Here is a 22,490-nt window from a genome sequence, read left to right as displayed (position 1 = left end):
ACCGCAATTAGGTTTATGTAGTAAATCTGTATATTGTTCACCTATATTGTTGTTCTGATTCTTCTCAGTAAAATCCAAATTGGGGCTGGCTAGAGAAAACACATGTAGATACAGGGAAGGAAAAGGTGTGAAGAGATGTTTCTTGTGATAACTGAAGGGTGGAAATAAATAAGCTCGGTGGTTCTTTATCCTGGATTCATATTAGTATCATATCTGGAGCTTTTAACAAAATCCCACCATGCCTAGATCCTATTTCCCAGAGATTATCATTGATTTGGTCTGAGGAGATGGAGAAGGGAGAGGAGCATGACTTGCAAAAGCTCCACAGGCGGGTCTGATGTGCAGTCCGGGGTTGAGAACAACTGAGTTAGGCAAAGGAGAGAGGATGGTTATTCAAAATGAGGCCCAAGTGCATAGACCAGCCCTCCAAAACGGGTTGGTGCCAACAACTACTACAGAAAGAAGAAAAGCACTCAAACAGGCTGTCCCACTTTCAGGTCAGATGGCCAAAGGGAGAGACACCAGAGAACCCAAGGCCAAGAAACTCTCCCACAGGAGAAGAAAACATGGCCCCAGAGGGCTTTCATTGCTTCAGTCTTTGCTCCCAGCACATCTCATGGTGTTGCTACTTCTTATGGGAAATAAACATGGACACTCGAGCTGCTGGTATGGAATCTCTGAGTTCATTACTGCCATACATCCCACTTCATCTTACAAAATGTAAATCGTGACTTTCCCACTTGGAGTCACCTTGACCCAAGTTACCCAGAGAAGCCCTGAGTATCATACTAAATACATTCACTTTACTGATTCTTCTATACTGTGAAGTTGCATATTCATATCCTACTAGAAATCAGAGAAATATAATAATAAGATGTTCTTAGAATCAGATTACAAAAGATTAAAAATATAATACCCAGCACTGGCAACAATAAGGGAAAGAGGCTTTTTCATACTCTGCTGTTAGAAATCTAAATTTGTAAAACTCTCCTGGAGGACATTTTTTTTTAATCTTGAGAGAAAACTTAAAAGTTCAGAAAACCCTTAATCCAACATACCCCTCTGGAAATTTATCCTAAGGAACTAATTAATGATACATACACACATTTATGTATCAAGATGATCATAACATTAGAACAACCTAAATATTAATAGGGATTAAGTTATTAAATCACTAAGTCCATTCCACAAAAAACATGAAATGATATATAAAAGAATATTCATAGAATTAATCTATGATCAGACAAACAGTAGGTCATAAAACAGAATGTACAATAGAATCCTATTTTTTATAAATATGTATGCGTAGAAAAACAAATGGAGCTTGACAGGAAGCTCTTGGCAGTGATTATCTGGGTGAGGAAGTACTTTCTCCTTCTGTGTTATATCTTTCTGTTATATTTTATAACTTGAATTTAATTTTGTATTCCTTATATAATTAAGACAAATGCATGAAAACAAATAAAAAAAATACTAAAAGCCTATATGACAAAATACTAATAGTCAAGATGCAATCTTTGCGTCTCTATAGTTTCAAGATTTACAGCAATGACTATGTATTACTTTTATAATATAAAATGCCCCCAAGTAATTTTAATTGGACATTTTTACTGATCTCAGACATTTCAGATTCTTCAAATAATTCAACTGTTACAGCTATTGTATCTCCTTTTTTGAGCCCCAAATTATTTTTAAAAATAACTGCAAACAAAAGCACCATGCGTTAACACCAACTTATTTCTGCTTGCGAGAAGAATAATCTGACCTTCCACTACTGACAGTCTGTTTGGGTTTTGAGAACTGTCCTTGCCATTATGTATGGCTTTACAACTCCAGAGCAGAAGGCACTTGGACTTTTGTTCTGCTTAGATATTCCCCCCCCCTTTTTTTTCATGTTTCATTGTTCATTTAGAAGCAATCCCAAATTTTGCTTATAAATTCAAAGTTGCTAACAACTTTGGTCACTATGCCTTTTTCACTCATGTTTTTTATTGATTTTTTTTCCCACATCAAATCGCCCTAGTTCTTGATAATCCATACCCTATTAGGATCATGCAATATTCTAAATGCATTGCGGTCTGCAAATGTTCAGGTACCATTTAGTGCAGGAAATCACATCAAAATATTCCCCTTCAAATTTCACATTCAGAAAAAGAGGAAGATATTTCAGGATTTCCAAACCTATCATCTTGAGGTGCCAAAGGCATGTCTGCTGAGAAAAGCATTCATCAACTATAGTCTGAGAATATTGTTTATATAGAAAGTTAACACTCCTTCCTCACTTCCTTCTGTGGAAGAACAAGATATAATTTCCTGCAACAGTTACCTGAGATGTCTGCCTCTGAACTGGAAACATGTCTGCACTCCTCAGACTCAGGTGCTCTTATAAGAAGTGGCATTGTAATATTGGAACTTATTCCTAAGAAATAATCTATCTGTCATTCATCTGTATGGTGGCCTTATTTTTATTTTTATTCCACCTCTAATCTTGTGCAAATTCTTATGTATAAAGGTTTATTCTCTGTAAAGAATTCCATTAAAATTCATTCACTCATCCAGTCAGCCAGCCAGCCATCAATTTAGGTTTTTATTTACTTACCCTGCAGGTATTATCAAACACTTCTGTATGCCCAGTGCTGAGGACATGATGGGGAACAAGTTTGAGTGTCTGCTCTCAGGGAGCCTGCGGAGAGTGATGTCATTGCCTCTCTGGTCAGCTGTCGGTATTGGGCGGACCCAGAAGTTCTTCCTGAGATACCCTTTTATTTATCTGGATGATACCTAGGTACCACTGTGAAATATTCCCAATTGGGAGTGTGATTTAAATGTAGACTAACATAGGTCCTAGTTTAGATGAAGGGCATCTAAAACTCTGATAGACAAACCACAATCTTTCTGGCCTAAAGAACTTGAGGACAGAGTTTGGGATAATCACAGCCACCGGAAAGTGTACATGTATATGTGGCAGGTGGGGGCATGGGGAGGTATGAATCCTGAAAAGAGGAAAGCTAAAAAAGGAGAATCCCAAATGTTGCTTATAAATTCTGCCCAAATCTCTAGCTGATCCCAGAAGCATTCGTGCACAAAACAGTCAAACCAAAGATAAAATAACTAAACTGATATTAGAATTACTGCCTAAGATACAAAGTTTGCAGTTTTAGACCCTTCATTTAATTGCCTGCTAAAACAATGAAATCAGCACTGTTCAGAAGAATACAACAGAATCCAGAGACTCCAACACAATGTTCACTAAGTTTAGGACACAATCCAAAATTACTAGACATATAGAAAAATAGCAAAATGTGACCCATTCTCAAGAGAATATATAATCAACAGAGATTGACTTCAAGATGACCCAGACGCTAAAATTAGCAAACAAGAATAGCTATTATAGCTCTGTTCAATAATATGAAGGATGATGTAACTTGACACAAACTCGGCTTTCACAGGTATGTTAGGAAATAATCACTATCTTCTCTTAGTCTATTATCAGATACTGTGTAATAACCCACTTTTTTCTGGAAATTATATTTATTTGTGTGGGATGTCATTTTCTTCTCTCACTAAAAGGAATTTCTGATCCCAATACTCCAGTCCTCTGGCCACAGGTAGGTCCATGGGTCATCATGTGATCCAGGCCAGGCCAACCTAAGTCTCTGCCTATGATTTTTTTCATACTAAGCTTTGGAATAGAGATTCTGAGAGACTTAAAAACTGTTGGCAGCCAACTTCCACACAATGGGGAGAAAGTTACTCTACAGTAGAAGCAGACTAAATGAAGCTTCCTCCAGACAAAAGCAGAATCCATAAGCACATGAAGAGACTCTTGATATCATTTGAATCCTAGTCCCAATTGTCCCTGAGTCCAGCTGTACCCACTGGTTAGAGGACCCAACAAATTTCCACATTTTTGTTTCATTTAATTCAAATTTGGATTCTAATATCCAAAAACTAAATGTTTTTGTAAAATACAGACCTAAAAAGCAGAAGATAGGCAAAGAGAAGAAATCACGGTGTCGAGGTAATTGGTGCCTGAGCACTTTCAGGACAAAGGGTAGCTTCAGAGAGATGCCAGAAAGCACAATGAAAAGACTTGCTTAGCACTTGCAAATGACCTTTTCTTTCCACTTGCACTGCACTTGAGATAAAACAGGGGCAGAGCTGGGCAAGGAGCAGCAGTAGGAAGGGAAAAGTCTTTGGGAGGTTGCCAAGGAGACCACTCACTCATTCATTACTAATGACTTACCATAGTGGAAGGAGTATATAGGTTGATAAGGATATAGCAATGAGCAAAATAGTGTCTCTCCTTATGGAGCTTCAGCCTAGTGTTGTGTTACTTTGGAGAAAGAACACAATTACTGTGGCGCACCTTGAGCTAAGAAAGGTGTCAACACCAAAAATCACAAGATCCCTTTGGCATGTGAAACCAGGCCATACACTAGGTAAGAAGTTGCTGGTACAGTGTCCCCGAAAGAGAGATTTCCAGAAAGATCAGCAAATAGCCATATAAACACATTGAATCTTATGACACATCTTGATATGGGGGAAGAGATATGCCTCAATGAGCAGGAGCACAGGGGAGGGACATTGGGAGGATTTTGATGGTGCTAGAAGACATGTTTCTCCAGGGATTCAACTATCAAAGAAGCCATCTCCACCCTCCTCTCTGCCAGGATTGGAGAAGAGGGGTGGTCTACAGATGGGCACGCAACATCCTTAGGATCTGTCAAAGACACTGATACACTGCTGAGTTCACGGTCACAGAGCGCACATAATTAGAACTTAGAGGTCTGAAAGCAGACTTTGTAATGGTTTGAAAGATCCTTCCTTTAACAGGATAGTTAAAAGCACTGCCTCTCACAGCCAAACTGAGTACTTCTGTGGCCGCATTTTACAAGTAAATGAAATTTCACTGCCATCCCATGGTGTCAGCTCTCACCCAGGCCATCACATTCTGCCTGGCAGGCTGGGAAATGAGGGGCAAAACAACACATTCAGCTTTCACCAATGAGCGTTGGCCCTTGGGCTCATCAGTCAGTCCTGGTGTGACTGCAAAGCATTCCCAGAGGGGCTTCCAGCACCAATGTGTTTTCTGAAGGCACAATTCTATACAAATGGTGGAGAAAGTATCTTGATTTTATTTATGTGTCAGATGCCTTAAGATCATCAAAATTACCTGTGTTGCTAACAAGCCCTGTCTCCTGTCAAGGCCATCTACCCAGGCATATCCTCAGCGGTCCTAGGAGTCTACAAACTCTAAGGTAAATTAACCTCAACCAAAAAAAAAATAAAAACAAAAATTATCTATCTAACTCTCTATCTATCTATCTATCTATCTATCTATCTATCATCTATCTATATCATCTATCTTATCTACCTTAACTATCTATCTATCATCTATATATCTATCATCAATCTATGAAGGGAGAGAGAGAGAAAAAAAAAGCAGCATTATATAGAAATGAAAGTAGGATACAGAGGAAATCATTAAACTTTGGGGTCATTGTTGTGAGCTTTAATACCAGCTTCAAAGAAGGCACTTCTAGAAATATGCTCCAGATACATGTAAGTACATGTATGGGTGGCTGAAAAACAGATCTGAGCTACACAGGTCTTACCGCTGCACAAGCAGGAAGTTATGGTTTATCCATAGGATGAATATTGTCCAGACATAAATACCATGTTTTGAAAAACTTAATAGTAAAATAAGCTTCTTGTATAAAGTTAAGTTTAAAAAGCACTCATTTTAAAAAGCATGTTAATTTTGAAAGTATACACACTCATACACACCCATATACACATGTGTATATACATTTTTCTATGCTTTCTATATTTGACAATGTGTAAATATTATTTATATACCTATATATGCGTACAGGTTTTGAAGATTTTATGCACCAAAATATTAATTCTGGGGGTTTTTTTCTTGGCAGATTTAGCAGTAATTGATTCTTCATTTCTTCTTAACAATCTTCTGCAAATTTAAAATTCCATGTAATGAACACATGTTATTTCATAATCAGAAAAATATTACCTGCTTTTACTATCCCTTGGCTTTCACTTGACAAGGAGTTTGAATTCATAATTAATTGGAGAAAGGGAAATGAAACTTCATAAAACTTTCTGGTTCATGAAACTTTCAACGTGAATGAAAAATGAATACTTTCCATAACATTTCTGAAATGCTGATCTCTCTACTTAAGATCCTCAGTTTATTAAGTTGGAAGGCCATAAAAATAATTCTTCACCTATTTCAAATACCTCTACCCAATGCTCATTCTGAAATTTTTTGAAATAATTTAAGCTAGCAATATGAAACTCCAAAGGGCAACACACATGTGAAAACAAGTTAACATCTAAAATGCAGAGCGGGGATGCCTGGGTGGCTCAGTGGGTTAAGCGTCTGCCTTTGGGTCAGGTCTAGATTCCAGGGTCTTGGGATCGGGTCCCACATCGGGCTTCTTGCTCAGCGGGGAGCCTGCTTCTCCCTCTCCCTCTGTCTGCTGCTTCCCCCTGCCGTGCTCTCTCTCTCTCGCTGTCTCTCTCTCTCTGTCAAATAAATAAATAAAATCTTTTAAAAAATAAAGTAAAATGCAGAGCGATGTCAATAGATAGTTTGGTATTTAATCCATTCAGTTGTTGTCATTCATACTAGTTGTATTATGTACCACGGTAATGAGTCAAACAGGTAGTTCTCCTTGCAGTGGGGAAATTGACATTCATGATCACACCAGTAAATGTAAACTGTGACTTTGAGAAATGTCTCTAGAGAGGAAAGGCAACATAAGTGAAGAGATTAAAAAGTATGGACTCTGGAGTCCGAGGCCCAGATTGATTCCATCTGCCATGTACAATTGTGTGGCTTTGGCAAGTTACTTACCCTCTCTGTCCTCAGTTTGCTGATGTGTAAAGGGGAAATTTTAAAAGTATCTATTTCATAGGATTGTTATAAATATCAATTGAGTCAATATTTAAAGTGCTTATAATAGTGTTTGACACATAGTAATCTATAGTTGAATGTTTCATGAATAAATAACCAAAGTAGGGGACATGGATTGAAAACACTTAATAGGGAGACCTGACTGAGGTGGTCAGAGAAGGCTTTCCTTTATAACTGATGACTGAATGGCCGAGTTACCTACATGAAGGTCATGGACTTTGGGAGCTGAATAAGATGAAGGTGGAATACAGAGAAAAGTGAGGACAGACAATGAAGCGCTGGTTTGGCCACATCAAAAATTCGAGGTTTTATTTTATTGAATGTTTTATGGACACTGTGACTTGAGGTTTATTTTTGGAGGGGAAGAAAAGTCACTATAGAGTCTAGAAACTGGAAAAGTACAACTGACAATAAGGAAAGTCTGTTAGGAAACTATTACATAATCTAGGTGAGAGCTAGATTAGCATCAGCAAGGGCACAGGCAGTAGAGACAAAGAAATGGGGCAGGTTTGAAAAGCACTGGGAGGGAAAAAAAAAAAAAAAAAAAAAACCTTCCTAGTGGTAGATCAGATACTGAGGATAAGAGAAAGGGAAATGTCAAGATTCACTCTTGGGGTTCTGGAACCACTGAGACAGGGACCACTGGAGGAAAAGAGTAGATTTAGCAGATTGAGCATGACTTTGAATCTAAATAAGTTGAGTTAGAGATGACTTTCAATCATTCAAGCAAAAATGTTAAGTAGGTAAGTTAGTTATATCTGGTTCTCAAGGAGATTGCAAGGCTGGAATAAAATATCAAATGCTATTGAGAAATCAACAAAGATTGACTACAAAATGTCCAGATTTAGCAACATGGAGGTCATTCTTGACCTTAGAAAGATTTTTTTCATTACATGATGGGGATTGATTGAAACTAAATTGGAAAATGTTCATTATGGGGTGGGACAATGTAAAGGGATCAAAACATTATAGATGGAAATTTTGGATAAAGGAAGGCTTTCTGGCTTTGTTTTAATGGAGAGGTCCAAAAATTGTTAAGAAAGATCTATTTGAGAGGAAGATGTTAAATATACAAAACAAAGTATAATCAATATCACAGGATTTCTAAGTAGTCAAATAAACGAATTAATCTTTTTTTTCAAAAAGTTCTACTTTTTTTAAATTTTATTATGTTATGTTAATCACCATACATTACATCATTAGTTTTTGATATAGTGTTCCATGACTCATTGTTTGCGTATAACACCCAGTGCTCCATGCCGAACGTGCCCTCCTCAATACCCATCACCAGGCTAACCCATCCCCCCACCCCCCTCCCCTCTAGAACCCTCAGTTTGTTTCTCAGAGTCCATAGTCTCTCATGGTTCGTCCCCCCCTCCAATTTCCCCCCCTTCATTTTTCCCTTCCTGCTATCTTCTTTTTTTTTTTTTTTAACATATAATGTATTATTTCTTTCAGAGGTACAGGTCTGTGATTCAACAGTCTTACACAGTTCACAGCGCTCACCATAGCACATACCCTCCCCAGTTAATCTTAAAGAAAGGAGGAGAAGACCTTTATTGAAATCAAGAGAAGAGGAGGATATGATGGCTCCAGATGTAGGCCCCTAGCATATTAGCCACTTTATGCTCATCCTGCCCAATCAGCTTATTAATGTGATGTTCTGTGGGCTACCCAAACCATCCAGATTTCTTCATATCCTATTATGAGAAGAGGATGAGTTAACATAGCCATAGGTAGGGTAAACCAATTAAGAAATGTTTTTGTCCAATCCATGAGAATATGAACTACTGCTGATCCTCTTTTCCTCTTCTTCTTTTTTAAGATATATTTATTTATTTCAGAAAGAGAGAGAGCGCGCACGGCAGGGAGGGGCAGAGGGAGAGTCTTAAGGAAACTCCATGCTGAGTGTGGAACCCCAACAAAGGGCTGGATCTCACAACCCTGAGATCATGACCTGAGCTGAAACCAACAGTCAGACACTTAACCGACTATGCCACCCAGGCACCCCCCCCCCTTCTGGTCCTCTTTTCTTATCAGAATACTTTCAAATGCATTCACAAAATTAATGGCCCAGTGTCATGTAGCTACGTATCTCCTGTAGTAACAATGAAACATCTGACACAGCATCTGCGAGAAGGGCTACCGGTGTTGGATCCTGCAATGACCGACAGTTATTGCAAAGGATCCATCAGTATCTGTAAAGGCCAGACTAGCAGACTAAGAGGAAATAAGGAAATGATAGGGACCACTGCCCCACAAATCTCTGCCACACTCTCACTACACCCTTTCCCCACAATGCATTAGCTAGCATGGGTGTTTCCAGCATGGGGGCAATTTCAGAGATTTCTCTTTGGCCTCCCTCACTATATGACCTCTTTACCTAATAGGCAAGGACCCAGTGAAAGAATTATTCCAACGATCAAGTATGTCTATCTCAGTTATGCAGTAGGGAAATGACCGTGGACACAATGGACCCATTGAAAACCGGATTTTAGTCAGAATTCCATTTATTTTCTGAACTTCATAAACCACCAATCTAGCAGGGAAGCCATGATGATGCTTTGGAGTGGGACCAGACAGATAAGGTCTCTGTCTTCAAGAGGTTTATATTTTTGTTTGGGGAGATATGTAGATTTATTTTTTTAAATGTAAGAAAATCCATGGCAATTGAAAGATTGTGCCTTCAAGAGAGTATTTCTCTCAATAGAATGCTAGACATCAAATTATGTGTTTATGGAATCAGCAAGTTATTTTAAAATGGAGCTAGTGGACATAGACTGTCACTGTGAAGAAGTCACACAGAAAATAGCACTTTAAAGGGAAGATACAAGTGTGTTAATTGGAAGAAATAAATGGAAACAGTGCTTGAAGATGTAAAATAAAGGGAATAATTAATGGAGTAAGTCCTGCAAAAGGGATGGTATTGTGAATGTAGAATAAACCACTGGCCTTGAGAAGAAAAATGGACCTTCTTTTTCCTTTATAAGAACTGAGAATTTATAAGAATTAAGAACAAGGTGAGAAGGGGTGCCTGGGTGGCTCAGTTGGTTAAGCGTCTGACTCTTGATGTCAGCTCAGGTCGTGATTTCAGGGTCCTGGGATCAAGCCCTGCATCCGACTCTGCACTCAATGGGGAGTCTGCTTGAGATTCTCTCCCTCTCCCTCTGCCTCACCCCCACTGACATGCTCTGTCTCTCCTTCACTCTCTCTCTCCCTCTCTCTAAAATCAATAAATGAATCTTTAAAAAAAAAATGAGGTGACAGGTGAAAATACAAAGAAAATGTAAGGTGGGAAATACCTGAAATACCTGAGAGTTGAGCTTTTCTCAGATGGTGTTATTTATCTTGGTGAAGATGAAAGGGGCTATGGATGGGTATTTAGGTGTGAAGAGAGGGGCAAAAATAATATTTGGAATTGTACCTCTGAGGACCATGACTCCAAATCATAACAGTTGGCTCATCAAAGGTTACGTGCCATGAATTTTTAGAGCACCTAATCAGCATGAGTTTCTCCAGCAACCCAAGAGCAGAGAACATAGAAAATTCAGGTTGTAAAGCAAACTGAAATAAAAGTAAGTAAATAAACACATAAAAAATAGATGGCAAATACGATGGAAAGTCAGGGCATTTGATATACAAAAGTGTTACTGAAATGGATGATGACAAGGTCCAATATAGACAGAGAATTCAGAATCTAGGAGAGAAGTCATGGTCAGTTCATGATAACATGATAAGCCGATGCAGAATAAGGTAGTTGGAAAGGTAGGAAGTAGAAAGATTGTAGACAGAAAGGAATTGCAGACTCTGGATATGGGGTTACAGAAGTTCCTAGAAATAATATAGTCAGGATGAGGCATTGAGCCTTAATTAAAAGTATTGTGTACAGTGAGGGTTTCAAAAAATACTTTTCGAATCTCAATCCACCATTTATTACAGATCTGTATGTGAAATCCTAAGGTGCTAATTAAAGCCTTTGTAAACATTTGCACATAGTAATTTCACAATTCTTTGAGGAGATATGAAGAAGCACTTCATCTTTTGAGCACAGCCTATTTTTGCAAGTGGTTGTTATCAATGTGAAGTTATAAAAAGGAAACTTCAGATGCCTTCTCTGCGCTGTTGGCAACAGTCTCTTTCTGGCCAGGAAAGGAGGATGATGTGATTGGATTATAGACTAGAAAATTCCTAAATGTGCCTCATGCTATATTTATGATGATTGAATTAAATTTCGTTACCCCCAGGGTTTGGTGATCAACTTGGAGAACAAATAAAAACTAAAGAAACTGAAAAGAACATTTTCTCCTAATGTTCTGCTTCTTAGTAGAGAAAATGAATCTTAGGAGCTGTATTATTGTGACTGGAAGAAACAACTCGGGCAAGGCAGCAGGTGGTTATCGTTTTGAAACAAAAAAATAAATGCAAACTCCCATACCTTAAAGTTCAAAATGTTCTTTTGAACTTAATCCAACTGAGTATTAATGTCTCCTGAGTATTGATGTCCGTGGGTGAGCTCTGAAATGCGAATACAATGAGTGACTTCATCACTCGGGATCACATATTCAAAGTCCTAAATACAGAAAAAACAGAGTAACTTAATCCCCCTCAGCCTATGAGAGTCACATTTCTGGAAGCAACATCCCCCGCCCCCACCCCCGCACCCCGGCTCAGAAATACTGAAGTGATCAAAGAACCAAAGCATTTGGTTATATCGATTCCCTAAGAGCAATGTTACATCACCTAAGCAGCGCACACAGTACACTGAGGTCTCCCCAGAATCATGCCTGTTTTAAACGAATTGCAGAATATCAAACTGACTACATCTTTAGTCCAATTTGGTCACATCTCTACAGATACAATACTTGTTTAATTTGTTTTCCTCTACAGTGGAAGTTTTTTTCCCCCTCTCCTTTTCCGGAATGCAGAGAGGAAATTCATGGTCTTAATATGGTTTGGAAGTTCTGCAGAATACTTAATGGACTGCTTTGATAGGTATAAAATGGAAGCAGATGGATTAAGTCCTCCAAATTACACAGCACCAGGACACATCATTCTTGCAGAACGCCGGACTGTGTCCCAGGTGGTGTCATTCACATTACATTCTCTGTTGTGCAACATGGTGGCCCTGTGGAGAGCAGATTACAAATGAGTTTGTCAGGTACGTGTGCATGAGCAAATATTTGTGGGCAGGTTGTCTCTTCATCACACAGATAATAGTAGGCTAACACTTATATAGCACTGACTTGTGCCCGGCACTGTTCTAACCCCGTGGGAAAGACAATTTTATTATCTCATTTTACACATGAGGAAGCTGAGTTAAAAAGAGATTAGGTGCCTTGCCCTTGGTCATAATGCTCATAAGTGGCAAAACCAAGATTCGAAAGCAGGCAGTCTGCCTCCAGAATCTGGGCTTGTCTGCTTTTCAGATTGAGAAAATAATAACCAGGACAACAACATAGTTCGTGAGATCTGCAATGAAAGAAATATTTGGGAGAGCACTTGATTTATTATCCAGGCTGGGTCTTTCAAAAGCAAGCACTGGATATATTTTCTAGTAACTTGTAAAAATATAAAACAAAAGGAATTGACAGTGGCATCTGAGAGAGCAAATTTAATCATGTAGCAATTACTCCTTTCCTCTTAATATCATATCAAACCTGCACACACACAAAAAAATAAAGAAACCAGCTTTCTTTAGAGAGGGTTATCATACTCTACTCTCCATTTTTCCTTTTTTTAATGGAATGCAATGAAAGAAGGGTATGAGCTTTCTTTTGCCATATGTTTCTTTACTTTTACTATAACAAAGTGAAAGTCAATAAATGATGGAAATGAAATGCACAAAAATCTATATTTATAAAGAATTAAGAAAATATCTTAAAAGGAAGGGAATCACTCCTGCAGTCATTTTTCTATTGCTTTTATTCAGGTGCTTCCTGATGGTGCTGTTTTTTATTTTATTTTTTTACTTATATGATAATGTCCAATTAAAGTAAATTTTTCAGGAATATGAGAGAACGTTTCAAAGTGTGTTATACAGAATTTTTAAAACATAATTCAGTTTTATCAAACATAGAAACTATTATCCTGGAGTTAAAACAAGGCATTACTGATTTAAATGTGCCAGGCAACCACATAATATAGCTTTTTTTTCTACAAGATTTATCTTCTACTTGACAATGTTCATACATCATTCTCAGATCCTGACAGATAACCTGATTGTAAAGATTTTACAACCGAGCTACTAAAGTATGCCAAGGTTCACATAAAAGAAACTCTGGCAATTGGTAAGAGGCTTCTCAATAAAATGGAACACCCTTAGACCTCAAATAGCTCTGTGAGAGATTGAAAGATAAAGACATTTGGATAGAAATTTCTTGGCAAAGTCAAAAGTAGCATGCAGCTTGGTTCTGCACCTGAAAATGAAAGTCACAAACATGAGTAAAGACATTATCTTTGGAGAGCAAAGATGAAAGTTCCCATCCTAAAGCTTTTTAAGAATTAAAAAAAAAAAAAAAAAGTGGTTCCCACCTCGGTTTGAAAGTGCCCAAAGCAAATCCATTAGAGAAAACTAAAACTGTTTCTAGAAAATTTCCTTATATTTTCTGGAGTTTGAACAGAGCCACCTTCTTGGAGAGCTGAAAATGCACATATTGTTTCTATTGATCAGGAAGAAAAGCTGAGGCTGCTTGCAATTTAGTTTGCCATCTTCAGGAGGGCACAAGAATATTATACTTGAGAGTATTGAAAATAATATGCAGATTCTTTAGGAGGGAGCGACAGCAGTCTCGCAGTCTCTGGTTGTGAGGAAGAGTCTACCCTGCACCAGCAGCTGGGCTCTCTACCCCAAATAGCTAGGAGAATTTTTAGTTAAGACTGGAGAGTCAATTTAAGAAGCAAAAAAAAAAAAAAGAGGAGTGTGTGTGTGTGTGTGTGTGTGTGTGTGTGTGTGCGTGTACTTACTCTGCTTATCTTTTTATTTGTCTAGCTGGGCCCAGGAGAAAAAGAGAGATACATGACTTAATAAAGGGATGTAATATCAATAAGAGCTTGTCCTTATCCTTTGTTCTAGCTGGATTTGAAGGTCAATGTGATTTTACCCACAAATGCTGTCTATGAGAATCCATGGCAGAAAACAAAGATTAGCAACAAGGCACAAACAAAATGGGAAATGAAGGAGTGAGCAGCTCTCGCTCCTTCTCTCTTGGCCCTCTTCCCACCTCCTAACCTGAGCCTCCCTGCCTGAATCTTGTGGACGGACAGACCACAGATGTTAGGGCTTTGTTCTTTCCTTTTCAAATAACAAAAAGCCACCCTGGGTATCTCATCTGGGGGAAGAGGGGCCTGGGCTATAAGGTGGCTCATTTGAAAAGCTGAAGCTGTGGTGCAGACTATTCCTTCTCGTTCCTTCTGGCTCTCATCATCCCTGGTCCACTAAGCACATCAGTTCTCTTTGACGCCCTCCACCTATTTAAATCTTTTCTGCTCCTTTGGGGCACCTGGGTGGCTCAGTCGTTAAGCGTCTGCCTTCGGCTCAGGTCATGATCCCAGGGTCCTGGGATCGAGCCCCGCATCAGGCTCCCTGCTCAGCGGGAAGCCTGCTTCTCCCTCTCCCACTCCCCCTGCTTGTGTTCCCTCTCTCGCTGTGTCTCTCTCTGTCAAATAAATAAATAAAATCTTTAAAAAAAAATAAAATAAAAAAATAAATCTTTTCTGCTCCTTTATAATTTCAGTTTGTTCATGGCTTTGGCTAGTTACAGTCCTCATCCATGACATCCTCTCAAAAGAGAAAACTCTATTTTACTTTGATCTCAGATTTCCAAGATAGAGATTGTGGTTGGCTCCACTCATTCTTTTGTGTCTGGTCATGGTTCATAAATATTTGGTCACTGTTATGGCTTGAATTGTGTCCCCTCAAAAGATATATTGATGCCCTTACCCTCCTAGTACATGTGAATGTGACATTATTTGGAGATAAGTTCTCTGCAGATGTGATCAAATTAAGATGCAGTCATTGGGGTGGGCCCCTAATCCATGATGACCGCTATCCTCAGAAGAAGAGGGGAATTTGGACACAGACACAGAGGGCAGATGGCCCATAAAGATGGAGGCAAAGATTGGGGTAATCCTTCCATAAAGGAAGGAATGCTGGGACTACCAGAAGCAGGAAGAGACAAGGAAGGATTCCCCCCTTACAAGCTCCCTGCTGACACCTTAATTTTGGACTTCCAGCCTCCAGAACTGTGAGAGAATATATTTCTGTTATTTGAATGTATTTCATTACAGCAGCCCTAGAAAATTAATGCAGTCTCCTTAGTCAGTTGCCCAACCTTGATCCAAATATTGGGTGGGTGTCATATGCCCAAAGTATGAAACTTTTGCACTTTAGCTGAGCTTGTGGGAAGTAAGTAGCTGGTGTCCATATCTCTTGTCAGGAACAAACCTGGTGACTATTACTAATAAAAATCTTCTCAAAAAGTGAGGGGAGGGTCTGTTCTTTTTCGTCAGAAGTGCATGGTTTATTTTCCAATTTCTGGGAAAGGAAAAATTTTCAAAAGGAAGAAAAATCAGTTCTTCTAAAACTGAAACTAATGAAGTTCCTTGAAAATGTCTTTTTTCCTCCCCTCTAGCCAGGTTCTCGTATTTTTCTTTCTTTTTTTTTTTTTTTTTTTAGATTTTTATTTATTTAACAGAGAGAGAGAGCACAAGTAGGCAGAGCGGCAGACAGAGGCAGAGGGAGAAGCAGGCCCCCCGATGAGCAGGGAGCCCGATGCGGGGCTCGATCCCAGTACCCTGGGATCATGACCTGAGCCGAAGGCAGCCGCTTAACGACTGAGCCACCCAGGCGCCCCGTTCTCGTATTTTTCAAGAGAAATCTAAATATAGGAAAGATTCCATACTTAACATTGACCATCATTTTTTTTTTTTAATTCTTCTGTTCTCATTAGCATCATGGAAGGTACTATAACCTGAAATAAAGTCCAAGAAAGAAACAGCCACAATGTGCTATCTAATATATTTCAGTTAGTCCCTATTATTTTCTTGTATTGAAATGTAACTGATATATAACATTGTGTAAGTTTAAGGTATACAATATGTCGATTTGATATCTTTATACATTGCAATATGATTACCATGGAAGCTTTAGCTAACACCTCCATCATACTGCATGGTTGCCCACATGGTGGTAGAGAAATCTGGAATGTGAAGATGTGGGGCAATGGAGAAGAGAAACAGGGGGGGACCCTGAAATAGCTCTGTGAAGGGCCTGATAGTAAAGGTTGTTGACTTTGCGGGCTGTGCAGTGTCTGCGACGAATTTTAGCACAAAAGCTATGCTAGGTAACAAGCAAATGAATGGGCATAGCCCCATTACAGCAAAACTTTACAAAAGTAGGGACGAGGATTGGATCTGACCTGCAGGCCATGGTTTGCCAACTCTATTCTAGAGGATCAGTGCAAACACCTGTGGTTTCTGATGAGGTTCTTCATTGGCCAGCATCCAGCATGGAAGTGTGGGACATCATATCCAGGAGGACAATGCCTCCAATGACCTCTTCCCTGTTTCTCCATAGATGGGTCTCAACTACAGTCAGTTACAAGGTATAGGAACACATGCAGCCAATGACAGCACTTTCAAGGCATTACCCAAAGCAGCCTGCTGCTCCTTGAAGATGTGTTAGGACCTTCCTCTGCCACTTGGGACAATTGAGAAGCCCTCAGAATTTCAGTGTCTGTCAAAGGTCACACTTTACCATTTGTTGACATATTGCCATACAAATATTCTTTCTCAGAAACAATAATAGCATGTTAAGCAAAAGAAATCCTTACCACAAGTGTACTTAGATGCAGAAACCAGTCAGGTCTACAGGCCCACAGCAGTTAATAAATGCAGTCTGATGTTACCACTGAACAAATGCTTAATGACAGCAGAGTGCATATGAGTGCCCCCTCATGTCTTTAGAGGCAAAAAAGAAATTGGCACCCCATTCTATAAGGACAGGACACAATATATACTGTCACTGGCCACGGAGAGGCGTAACATGATGTCATCCTGGCCAATTCTCAGAACCATTCACACAATCCATAAAAATCACAATGGCCTTGAACCCACCAATACATGCTTAGAATGTTACTAATTGCAATAATTCCTGTATAAGGTCAAAACAGACCAGAAATGCCACAGTGTCCTGACCTCCCAATGTCCAAATGTCTCCAGGACCCTGTGCCATTAGATTGCAGCTCAGACCTCAACCACTTCCATTTACAGTGGAAGAGTCCATCATAAAACAACAACAATAACAACAACAACAAACCCAGAAAACAAAAAACTTATTTTAGCCCCTATCCTGCTAATGATGTGATCTGCTAGATCTGGCTTATACCAGCTTGTCAGCGCTAAATGTCAGATTTTCAGAAATTTTGTGAGCCAATTGACATCACATTGTAGTTTAAAATCAGCCTTACAGGGAATATTTGTTTCACAAACATCAGCAAATACTGCAAATCAGGATGTTTCTTCTTCCATCGACTGATGTTAAACATTTACCAGAACACCACTGACCCTGTTCCTTCCCTCCTGCACCAGCCAAAATGTCCTTGTGTTTTTTTCTTTTAAGATTTTTTTTTTTATTTATTCATTTGAGACACAGAGATACAGAGAGAGAGAGAGAGAGCATGAGCAGGGAGAGAGGCAGAGGGAGAAGCAGGCTCCCCGCCGATAGCCAGGAGCCCGATGCAAGGCTCGATCCCAGGACCCCGGGATCACGACCTGAGACGAAGGCAGCTGCCCAACCACCCGAGCCACCCAGGCGCCCCAAAATGTCCTTATGTTTTAATCAGATAGTCCATCTTGGACTGTCCAGCCACTTGACCAGCAGCTTCCAGCATCTCAATGTCTTCCATTTCAGAATCTACCTGTTTAATCGTCCTCCCTTTGCCACAGAACAAGAGAGAAAGGAAATCAGCTGTTATTCCTCCCAGCGACAACACATCTGGTCCACACATCAGAGAATCCATCTCATAATCACTCACGATACTCCTATAGCAGTAACAGCTGTTATCACCGCGATCATTCTGTGATCCGACCCTACCACCCATAAATCCTCCAAAAGGAGGGATAAAATACTTTTAAAAGATTAAATTTAAACGTGAGCAATTGATGAAACTAAGGTAACATTGTGTGTCAACAATACTTCAATAAAAGAAATAAATAGAAGTGGGCATTTGAAAATATTGAGTGATAAATATTTTAATTTCAGACTAAGCCAAAAGGAGCACATCCCCCACAAGAAATATGGAGTAAGACTAATTCCTCAGACAAGCTGCTTCTGCAAAGTTGAGAAGAAAGAGCAGCTGTGAATTTTGGCTTCAATCCAGCTTGATAAGTTAGAGATGGTCTGCGGCTGTTCATGGAAATTTTAATGTTCACAACTCCACTCTTTAAGATCTATAACAGGGATTGTTTATCCCTTGCGGTTTGCAATTGATTTCTCTCCCACAGAAGGGGAAATAAGCCTTGTTCTAACAGTAAACCCTTCTAGATGGCAATAATAACATAAGATGATAAATTCTATTCTTTCATTATTTTTATAACTGCGCTCCTCCTGCCCTCTCCCTTATGTTTTTTGTACCTAATGAGACAGAAAAAAATATTGATAAGAAAGGGCAGATTTATCAATAGATCATTCCTGAAATTTACACGTAAAATGCTATTCTGACTAAAAGAATCACCCTCAATAGTCAGCCATAATGTATACATTTCCACCATTAGAGAATCATTCCTTTGGTTTAAAAAATTACTGTATTAAACCATCCACATTTTAAAATGAGCCAAATTATTCCAAACTGGAAAAACTTCCATTCTTCACACTATAGTCTTTGGGTGCCCTGAGTTAACGAGGCTCTGGATTGCATTAAAGGAATACATAAATGAGCTTAGACTTGCCCAAGAGAGATCTTGATGAAACAGTTCCTTTGAAGTGTGTCTTTTTTTAAACAATTTAGTTATTTGTTTGTTTGTTTGTTTGTTTGTTTGTTTGAGGGGGGAAGAGAGAGAGCATGAGCAGAGGGAGGAACGGAGGGAGAGGGAGATAATCTCCAGCAGATTCCGGGCTGAGCACCAACCCCAATGTGGGGCTCACTCTCATGACCCTGAGATCGTGACTTGAGCCAAAACCAAGAGTCAGATGCTTGCTTAACCGACTGTGCCACCCAGGCGTCCCGATGTGTGTCTGAAGATAGTACCAGCACTCGTTTATCTCCACATCCCAAGGTAAGATGTTAGGTAATATGCCCAAGATCACACCACTAGTAAATGGTAGAGCTAAGAGTTGAGCTAAGACCTAATTTCAAGACTCTAGTCTTTGTCATATAATGTGTTGCTCAGGGGGTAGAAATGAGGGATCAACCTTTGGCAATATGCAACAATCTCAGCATTATGGCATGTTTTTGTCCTGAATGACAGCTACCATAGTCTATGAAAGTGTTAACTAGTCTTTGGCAAAAATCTTTGGCCAAAGCATGATCTAAGGATTTCATTTTCTATTTCTTAAAACCCATGTATTAGGTATTAACAGAAAGGTGACATTGACGGTTTTCATTTACTAGGACTTATATTAGTTTTCTGTGGCTGCTATAACAGATTATCACAAACTGTGTGGCTTAAAACAACAGAAATTTATTTTCTCACAGTTCTGGGGACAGAAGTTCAAAATCAAGGTGTCAGCAGGGCCGTGCTCCCTCTAGAGGCTCTAACAAGGAGTCCTTTCTTTGGCTCTTCCAGCTTCTGGCACCTGTGGGCATTCCTTGACTTATAGCCACATCTCCATTTCTGTGTAGCCTTCCCTTCTGTTTGTCCGTATTATTTTTCTTTGCCTCTCTATTATAAGGATATTTGTGATGACATTGAGGGACCACCCAGATAATCCACAGTATCGGCTTCTCTCAAAATCCTTAACTTAAATGCATTTGCAAATACCCTTTTTCCAATTAAGACCAATTATAAGTTCCAAGGATTGGTACTTATTCTCTTTGGGTAGTCATTATTCAACCTACTATAATATCATACTTGGTGAAACCTATTTTTCACTCCCATACAGGAGAACTACATGTAGTAGTAGTTAGATTGTCAATCTATCTTTGCTTCTTTGGACAAAATAGGCACAATACTACTCTTTATTCCTTTTCCTCCCCATATCCCTACCACGGTCCCCACTCCCTGTTATCCCCCACACCAACCCCTGCTAATTGGACCACATTTAGAGGGATCTGTTTCTGGAACACAGGTGAGCCATAGGCTGTAAGTAACATTGTCCTTAAACCTTGGCTACTAGGGTCCTGTACATTGGAAGCCCTCACTCTGGCCTCACTATGATGGTATCTCTCCCCCCGCAAAGAGTCGATGGTTCAAGGAGAATTGCTGACCTAGAGCTCATGCCCTCCCCCTCCCATTGTAGATCACATTCTGGGAACCTGCAATCTCAAAATTCCCTGCCCAAAGAGCCCCTAAGTCTTTCCTCCCAAAGATGGACCACACTGCCAGTATGGATACCTGCAGCCTGGAGAGATGCCCAAGATGAAGCTATTTCAGGTGTGGATTCACTTGGATGAAGAGATGGTGACATCTACACACATGCACTCCAGGCCAGAGCCAGGTGTGGGAAGTGAAGGTGGGAGGCCTATGGACTGAGAGCATCTATTCATTCTCTGACCGAAAGCCCTGAAAATGTCCAAGGTGGACCTGGTGGTGAGGATGGGGATTGAGGCAAAACCAGGCATGGCTAAGAACTGCTCTTCACTTCATCATGATGGGAGAGGAGACCAGAGAATCCCAGATCACTGGGAATAGCCAAGCAACTACTCTGCTGATTTAATATCTACCAAATGCTAAAAATATATAATGCTTGCTTTAATATGTTAATGGTCTTAATAATGTTCATACTTTTTGACTCAATAATTTTACTTCCTAAAATTTAGTCCTTGAAAATATTTCAAAATACAGAAAAGGTGTTATATACAGATGTTCATCTCCCCATGTTTTAAGATAATAAAAAGGAAGCATCCCAAATGCCCAGTGACAGGTGGTTAAATAAACTGTAGTATATTGAAATCAATGTAACAGAGCTTATAAAAACAATGTTTACAAGTTGTTTTATGACATGGAAAATCTTTACGACTTTGAATTAAAAAAAGATATATGATACAAAATTATAACTATAAAATGGTCCCACCTGTGTAAAAACTAATTCCAGGGAAAAAAAAATGACTTCAAGGAAATAACCAAAATATTAATTATGCACAGAAAGGAGTGTTCTGGATTCTTTTAATTATACTTCATAATTTAATTAACAAATTGTTAATTTGTTGCAACAACACACATTACTTTTACAACCAGATTTTTAAGAGGCAACACTAAAAATAAAACACTGAGACCACTTACACATGGTGTTAATCAGTTTCTTCCCACAACCACATGAGATGACAGTTGAGAGATTTTTTTTTTTTTAAGGATATTCTTAAAAAGAATAAGAAAGGGGACAACAGCAACACAATTTTGGGAAGTAGGAAGCTGGTGGATAAGAAGTCACTGATGATGTAAACCTGAGAAAAATGACCTTACTACCAGCAGCATGGAGAAGTCAGGCTGATCCATAGAAAAGTTCAGGAATTGGAAGAACCTGATTATGTAAAAACAGGAATACAAATGGGCTGTAAAAACTAGAGGATCAATTGAAAATCTGCACATAATTTATTTAGAATCCCGGAAGTCTCTCCCACTCCAATAGAAGACAAGTTTACTCTCTACAAAAGAGTGAACCAGAGGGATTCAGAGCTGGAGGCATAGGCAGTACTGAGGGTCAGTCTGTTGTATTGAGAATGGGAGCATTAAGTCAATGGTGAGATCCTTGCTTGCTTCCTCCAAAATGCTGGTGGATAGGCTCACGCTTTTCAGATAGGAAACTGACCAAACCAAGAGAAAAGACACATGTACTGCAGGTGCGGGGGGGGGGGGGGAGTCCCTCAGTAAAAAAAGCCATCCAGTGATAAGCCTTTGCCATATACATAGTTACATACCACCCTTTTATTTCCTTTTTCTAAAAAATGAGTGGAAGGCAAGGATCATAAGGCTTTTGAGGAAAAGTTTCCAACATGAAAGAGAGAAGTTAAGACATCTAAAGAGTAAAAAACAATTCAAGGAAAACAAAAATATTGCAGTAAACAGAAACTTTGAAAAAACCGTAATTGAAACCTTCAGAGGTAAGATAGTATCCTTAATCCACAAAATCAAAACACAAGGCTAGATTTCATTTTTCTGATGGCTGAGTAATATTCCATTGCATATATACCCCACATCTTCTTTATCCATTCATCTGTCAATGGACATCTGGGCTCTCTCCATAGTTTGGCTATTGTGGACATGGCTTCTATAAACATTGGGGTGCAGGTGCCCCTTTGGATCACTACATTTGTATCTTTGGGGTAAATACCCAGCAGTGCAACTCAAGCATCAAAAAAAAAAAAAACAAAAAACAAAATCTTGCCATTTACAA

At 39.2% G+C, this 22,490-nt stretch overlaps 1 protein-coding gene across 2 annotated transcripts in view; it reads right to left on the bottom strand.

Annotated features, from left to right (window-relative positions):
- Positions 1 to 22,490, bottom strand: part of LOC144381564 (uncharacterized) — a 140,352-nt gene that overhangs the window by 5,761 nt on the left and 112,101 nt on the right. For both annotated transcript variants that reach the window (XR_013446923.1, XR_013446924.1), the window contains exon 3: positions 11,376 to 11,510. The gene's annotated coding sequence lies outside the window, so the exon portion shown is untranslated. The remainder of the gene's footprint in view (positions 1 to 11,375; positions 11,511 to 22,490) is intronic.

This window comes from Halichoerus grypus, chromosome 4 (genome assembly GCF_964656455.1).
Source record: "Halichoerus grypus chromosome 4, mHalGry1.hap1.1, whole genome shotgun sequence".
Lineage (NCBI taxonomy): Eukaryota > Metazoa > Chordata > Mammalia > Carnivora > Phocidae > Halichoerus > Halichoerus grypus.
The sequence above is the reverse complement of the archived record's forward strand: the minus strand, read 5'-3'. Positions and strand labels throughout refer to the sequence as shown.